Genomic DNA, 7,917 nt, shown 5'->3' with positions numbered 1-7,917 from the left:
GACTACTACTTGCTGATTAAATTGTCATTGTGCTGAATACCACTTGCTGATTATCTTGAGTACTTTCTGACTGTATTGCCAGAATGCCTGAACACTACTTGTTGATTATATTGCAGTGACCGTGAATACTACTTGCTGATTATATTGCCAGTGTCCATGACTACTGCTTGCGCATATATTGCTAATGGCCTGAATACTGCCTGCTGATTACATTGCCAGTGCCTCTGAATATATCTTGCTAATCATATTGCCAATGCTGCCTAAATACCGCTTTTAGATTATATTGACAGTGTGCCTGAATGCTACTCACATAATAAAGACTGATATAACGTCTTTGAAAGTATGAGATCACCAGTATTCTTAGACATGGAATAAAACACAACAATGAGCTAAAATGCTAACTATAACAGGTTGTACATCTATAAAACTTTGTGGATAAGACTGAAACTGTAATGAAAATAAACTGCCAGAAAAGTCCGCACTCTATGAACTCACTATTAAATAACTCAGGAGAGAAGCCTCATGTACACAACGCTTGACAAACATGTACAGTAAATAACATATTGGTGAATACCATGATTTGTATCCAAAAGATGGTCTTTTGGTACCAACTGTTTATCTGAAAATGTCAGAAGTACACCTATATAGCATTCTGGTTAAAATCCAACACTGTATTTTAGTCCTTCCGATACATCACAGGGTGCATTATTAAATAAAACATTGCTTTCTGATATATCTCGGGGTGCATTAACACAAATAGCATTGCTTTCTGATATATCTTGGGGTGCGTTATTAAAAATAACATTGCTTTCGGATATATCTCGGTGTGCGTTATTAAAAATAACATTGCTTTCTGATGTATCTTGGGGTGCTTTGTTAAAAATAACAATGCTTTCTGATATATCTCGGGGTGCTTTATTAAAAATAACATTGCTTTCGGATATATCTCGGGGTGCGTTATTAAAAATAACATTGCTTTCGGATATATCTCAGGGTGCGTTATTAAAAATAAAATTGCTTTCGGATATATCTCGGGGTGCGTTATTAAAAATGACATTGCTTTCTGATATATCTCGGGGTGGATTATTAAAAATAAGAGGAGCTAAATTATTAGTTGATATCGATGTACATCTGTTTGAAGAAAAGAGATTAGAATATTGATTGCATCATTATTATGTTAGATCTAATAATTAAATGGTTGGTGATTATGACAAGAATAAACCATAATAACTGGATAATGCATCTAGACACAAATCATCTTTATTCCTGCACAATGGTGCAACACTTTTACCAGTTTCTGAATTTAGATGGACTTCATCAGATGCATTGCCATGTTATATTTTAGACGATTCTAAAAAAGTGTTGAATATTATAAACTCATTATATTACGTTGAGAATCTGCTAGATTCATATAACTGTCAACTCTTACAATCTGAAATATTAACAGTAGAAAATAAATAGTTAAACAACTATCAAAATTAAATTAGCAAAATATTTAAATATTTAATGTATGGTAGGTGATAAATCATAACTAAATTTAATGATTAAGAATAAATACATAGTTAATTACTAAAATATTACATTATTGTAAGCCATGGTATGAAATTAACTAACGAAGGTATGCAGGGTGCATTGAAAATTAATAAAGTGAATGAACATTGCAGTCTTTGAAAAAAAAACTATGGGGAATCTAAGAAAATGCTAATGTTCAGTTGGTTAAATCAATTAAATCTGACAAAAATTAGAGACTAAGAACACGTCCCTTATGTGTACCAAGACATATATTTGATGAACAATTGATAGCAATACAAAGCTTAAAAACTAACTTATTATTATTATTATTATTATTATTACGAAACCAATCAGTTTAACATGTTCAATAATTATTAGATTTATCTAACTTACTTATGCTTGGTTTTTATTATAATGACTTAAAGAGTTAACATGAAAGTAGAGTTAATTTTCTATACACTGATAATTTTAGTGTAATGGTAGAGCTTAAAACAGAAACTACTTAAGAGGATGCGAAGATGAACTGTATACTGAATGATACAAGTGATTATTCTAGTGATAGTCCACTACACATTTCAGTTTTAAAATAGTTGATGCGATGTTAAAGATGAATGCAATGGACAACCAATAAAAGAATATATTGGAGTAAGATCTAAAATGTATTCCAGTATGTTTAATTATAACGATCAGGTTAATAAAGCTAAAGGGGAGAAAAAGGTCAAATGTTTACGAAAAAGTAAAGAATTTGACAAAAATATTACTTTTTAAGAGAGTTTAAATGAAACGTGTTATGTATAATGTTAATCATCACATTGGATTATAAAAAATTAATTAATCAAGTTTGTCACCACAAGATAAAAATATTCATTGGTGAAAACTGTGTAACAGCGCATGCCTGTAGAAAAAGCCAAATTGTATTAGATAAGATAATGTCAGTACTTATGTTTATGGAAATAAAAACAAAATTTTCGAAATAGTTACTTTACCTTTGCTGTCTGAGATTATATTCACTTAATGAAGTGCTTAAGATTATAAAGTGTATGCGAACGAGGTCAAGCAGGCGTCGTTACTCAAACTAAATTAATTATTCATTGTTGTTCTAATTTAATACTAATACAGTGTTAACCAAAATCATATTTACTTCTAATTGCTGACTGGTTATTCTGCACCTTAAATGACTTAATAAAAACAACTTCCAAACGAAAACTATTCGTCGCTAGGGGACTTTTACAATGATGACCAGGTACTACACTGGGTTAACAACAGAAGACGCATGGTCCATCATAACAAATAACTGAATAGTACATTTTCTTTCTTCAAAACGCGCAGCTTTCGTCGTTACACCGCAGGGCACGATTTTCAATCCGGTTTTAGGTTACCCTTATCCAAAAATATCTACGTACTTTAAACACTGATTTTTGCTGAAAATGTTTCTCGGGGCTTGTATAAAATAACCTTCCAGTGGAATGTGGATGCGTTAGAGTCCAAATAAAGTAAATAATCGCCATGTAAACATGTGTGTAACCAAATTCTAAAACATGATACATGTAACTGAAATAGTCGGTATTGAAAGCCTACGTTACGTGTAAGGCGTATACTATAATCTAGTAAATTTTACTTGCCAGATAAGATTCTTTTTACCTTATTATACGAGAAAGAATAATCTGTGTAGTTTTAAAACTTACATAATATCGAGAAATATTTTAAGCATCTATATATTATTTTATATGATTTATCTTTAACTGATTTAAAAGATACTTAACAAACTATTTGGACAAATTTGCTGAGAAAATTTTCAGTCGTCAGCCACCTGAAATACATTTCTATGAAAATTTTTGTACAATCCAATTAATAAGTAGTTACATTACCTATTTTTACACTACTTATTTATATAATTATTTTAACATCCTCATTCTGCAGTCCTCAAAACATCAAATATACATCGTTAGAAACATTATAAACACGACCATCAAAACATCCAATAAGATTATGATTACAAACCACTAGAAACCATATGAACACGATTTTCAGGATATTGTGGAGTCATATCATTTCGGATAACTAGGAACAATAAAAAACACCATTTTTACAGGCAGTATGTTAGCATATCATTCCAAACAGTTAAAATACTACAAGTAGTCTCATCGCGGTTTCTCAAAATGTATCATTCCATACCCCCAGAGTCAGTGCAAGTACCAGCACCCAGACTTGTTCCAAGAACATCATTGAAAACCCTATAAGACACTATAAACACTAATTACCAGACATCATTAAAGAATATCATTCTAGACCCTCTGAAATTACTATAAACACCGTTTTCCAGGCATTATGAAAGCATACCATTCCCTGCATTATAGAACACCAACACCCGCCTCACTATAAACTCGTTTTTCCGAAATTATGGAAAAGCATATTATTACAGAATATTAAAACACAATGAACACCATTTTGCAGACAGAATGACAGGATATCATTCCTGATCCTCTAAAACATTCTAAACACCAGCATCTTGATTTTTCCTATGTATATCACTGTAGACCATTTAAAGCACTATACACGTACCGTATTTCAAAACATTAGAAACACTGTAATGCCCTGTTACTGATGTTCTCAGAGCATACAATTATAGACCCTTTGAAACACTACAAATAGAATGTCGCTATAATATGTTGTATAGTAACTCTCTCAATGGTTTAGATAGTTTTCGTTTGCTTTGTTTTGTTGTGGTTTTTGTTGTTGTTTTTGTTGTTATTTTATTTACACATCCTTGAAAAATTTAAGCTGGATATGCAATGCAAAACTTTAGGAACCACTACTGATAATTTGTGTCGGGGGTGGGGGTGGGGTATTTATTCCTATGCAAGAAATGTGAGTTCCAAATGTTTTTCTCGGGCGACGAGAACCTTAAACATATGGGGTGGGGTGGGGTGGGGGTTTACCAACAAGAGCGGTCCGTTGATAGAGCCTTAATAATGGTGAGTGAACTGCTTTGTTTTGTACAGAATAAAACGACTTCTAACAGACACGTCATCGCCTTTGATTTTGGATATCTTCCGGACTTGAGCTGAGTTTTATTCAGGGCTTTTTATTACTAGGACCTGTGTCTTTAATTCTTGGATTATTTTTGGATTTGATTCGCAATACCGTAAGTTCTTTTTATCTTATTTTTCACTTTGTATTTAATGGAAATAATTATTTGTTAAATTTTGCAAAGCTTGTTGTCTTCACTCTTTTCTGTTACTTATTTTAAGAGCATAGACTCGTAACAGCTGGCACAAAATAGATGTGTGCACATTTGTATTGTTAATGTTATCAGCTAAAATAGGGACTACACATGAAGGTGCGCTGTTTTGTAACTTTTCATAAAAATTTCCTTTTAATTTAGCTTCTCTGTACGATTCAAAGTCTCAAAAAAAGGTGAAACTAAAATTACATTTATGGAAAAAAGATTGACATTCGTGTCAGAAGAATTTTATGTTTACTCGTACGTAGTGATTTCCACGTATAAAATTAGAACAAAAACTACCAAGTAATTCGGCCACATGACCTCTTAATAGTAGGTTGACCTTGAGACAGTTGCGCATCACTTTTTTAGATAATTAAAGACTGTTTGCTGTTTCCGATGAGATGAATTCGTTTAAATGCACATTCATTTGTTTTACAAGGAGCAAAGCAGTTTTGATCCGAAATTTTTAAAACATTAGATAAAGCAAGTTCTTTTTGAGTAATGGGATCGTGGCAGTTGGTGATGGGGTGGGTGGCATTCAATGTGTCACAGAGTGCAAGTTTATGCTACAACGTGTTCTCTCTCTCTCATCATATATATAATGCGATCGTAATATTTTTGTCAAAGTACGCCAGACACTCTTCATTGCTTGTTGCTCAGTTTCCTAGGCACTGTCGCATTCATGGCCAAGCAATTTTACCTGGGCATTTATCATTTTGGTTTACGTCCATAGAAGTAAATTAGTGTTGTAATGACGTACACTTTTTGCTAACTGGCCACGCTAAGTTTTTGGATTATGTACTACACAGGCGATGCAGGTAAGACGTATATCAACATACTATCCTGTTGATTAATTTCTTAGCATAAACATTTAAATTTGTATATACACTTGTCAGTGTGAAAGAAGTGAATAAATGTTTCCTTTGGCTGAATGTGTTTCATACAGTTTGCTATTTCTTAGGACAGACCTACAAATTTCATATACAATTACAAGCGTGAAAGAAAAGGAAATACTGTTTCATTTGGTTTGAACTTATATTTCATGCAATATTTCATTCGAGTCTTCTTTGATACTTTTCACAAGAACCAATTTTGTTCTTGTAATATTAGTAAATTGTCTATTGACATTTTCGTTGAACACACATTTGTTTCCTCATCTGAGGTTTCTTCTGACAATTTTATTCTACATGTCAGATGAAGTATATGCATTTCCCAATGTCGTCATGGAGAATAGAATTGTTGATGTTACAATGACTATTCGTGGAATAATCTCCAATTAAGCAATACCTTTCAGACGACTGATTTTTTTAAATATATATGCTGGTTCCTCGTGTTGTATGCTGTGATTTGTTCAAAACGATACTTAGATTTAAGAATAGCTAGAGCTTCCGCCTCAGATGAGGGAGGTCGCGGGTTCTAATCCAGATCAAGTCATACCAAAGACTTATAAAACATTGTTCTAACAGATGCCTCTCTAGGCGCTCAGCATTATGAATTTAGTGTAAAGACTGGTCGGCTTGGTGTCATAATAATGTGTAATGTGACTGGATGGACATCAGACATCTGCGGCGTGATGCCCCAGTGCAAGACATCACTATAAATTGCCACACTGCAGACATCGTAGCGATATGACTTAAAAACTGTTAAAAATGCAAGAGAGAGAGAGAGAGAGAGAGAGAGAGATAACAGAAGACATGCTTTAATAAATGTACTTGAAAACCTGGGCTAAAGAATTTACAATTTTGGTAAAATACGGTAAAAGAATATGGAAGTCTTGCCTTCAATAAATCAAGTGTTACTTCCCAGTACTATCTTCATAGTACTATTATGAGAAGTCATTAGGAAGTGAGATTTGAATAAGTTCTGTGAGAACTGATTTTGTTCGAAGATATCGACAATCTCTGATGCAAAATGCAATCAATTACGTATTTTGTATGACACCTATTCGATGTGCCGGTGGTAAATCTGAAATTAATCATTGCAGTTTTGAAGAAGACAATTAAAAAGTTCATGTTGAAAATAGGTAAACTTAAAAATATCTATATCTTTTTAAAAATTAAAACAAAACTTCCGAAAAATGATACAAGTTTACAACTTAACGTCCTAAACATTACTGACTTTACATGTTCAAGAATCCGTTCTAAAAATTCCATTTAGTTACCCAATTTTGTTCTTCTTCTTATTATTATTTAAATCTGCTCCCGTAAGAGCGTACACAAATTGCGCGTGTCGCCCATATTTCAGGGCGCCAGCGCGGGGTATTGGGTGTAGTTTTCAACTAGCAATAACCACGCCTCGGATAAACCTCATTGGCTATGGTACCGCCACTGCGCAAAGCTAACATAGCAACATGCAATCGACTATTATAAAAGTTTCAAGTAAGGTGTAGTATAAGTCCTTTAAAAAGATGTAAATTAGTTTTACTATATATGTATGTAGATTTTGTCTTAATTCGTCAATTATTCAAATATATAATATTTCTATAATTTCTTATAATTACTGTATAAAAATATCAAATTAAAACAAATAAAAAGAATCAATATTAAATATAAAATTGAATTAGTGAATTTAATACGACCAAAATTTACCTCCCTTGCAAAACGTTCCTCCAACGTAATTGCATTCACTGTGTGGATCACAGGGGATCGTAACAAAGAAAATTTGGAGTATCCGTCCTTCAATCAAGGGATGGGGGTTCTAACTTGTAACAATATAACATAATGTACTGAGATTAATAGCTGACAGAGCGTGTTTAATAGAGGAATAAGCACTCGGCCCCATAGCTTCTATGTAAGCGGTTTAAACTGACCGACTGATTGATTTATATCTTTATTTCCTCCGTTACGAAGAGTATAACTAATAATATAAAGAAAACGTCAAACATGTAAAGTAACGGAAATTACAGGAGACAATGCATAAGGCAAAATTTTATGATATTTTGAACATTCACTCTGAGAAATTAGGTAGAATAACTTTTTTATCTTGTCAGGTCATATTTTGTTTTAATAATTTTTTTTTTAGCAATGTATCATAACAGTAGGAAAACCATTTAAGTGAACACAACTGGCACGGTTGCAAAGACGCTTTCAAGATTTTCTCTTATTTTTGTTGTTGTTGTTGAAATCATGAGAGAGAGAGAGAGAGAGAGAGAGAGAGAGAGTTATTATATTCTTGACGGG

General features: G+C 32.8%; 1 non-coding gene across 1 annotated transcript; it reads right to left on the bottom strand.

The window, feature by feature from the left end:
* Window positions 1-6,936: 6,936 nt before the first annotated feature.
* On the bottom strand, window positions 6,937-7,077 carry LOC149774506 (U4 spliceosomal RNA). The gene has a single exon (XR_016416863.1). It is a non-coding gene; the product is annotated as a U4 spliceosomal RNA (small nuclear RNA).
* Between the last annotated feature and the right edge of the window lie 840 nt (window positions 7,078-7,917).

Source organism: Sinohyriopsis cumingii, unplaced genomic scaffold (genome assembly GCF_028554795.1).
Source record: "Sinohyriopsis cumingii isolate HCF-2022 unplaced genomic scaffold, ASM2855479v2 utg000229l, whole genome shotgun sequence".
Lineage (NCBI taxonomy): Eukaryota > Metazoa > Mollusca > Bivalvia > Unionida > Unionidae > Sinohyriopsis > Sinohyriopsis cumingii.
The sequence above is the reverse complement of the archived record's forward strand: the minus strand, read 5'-3'. Positions and strand labels throughout refer to the sequence as shown.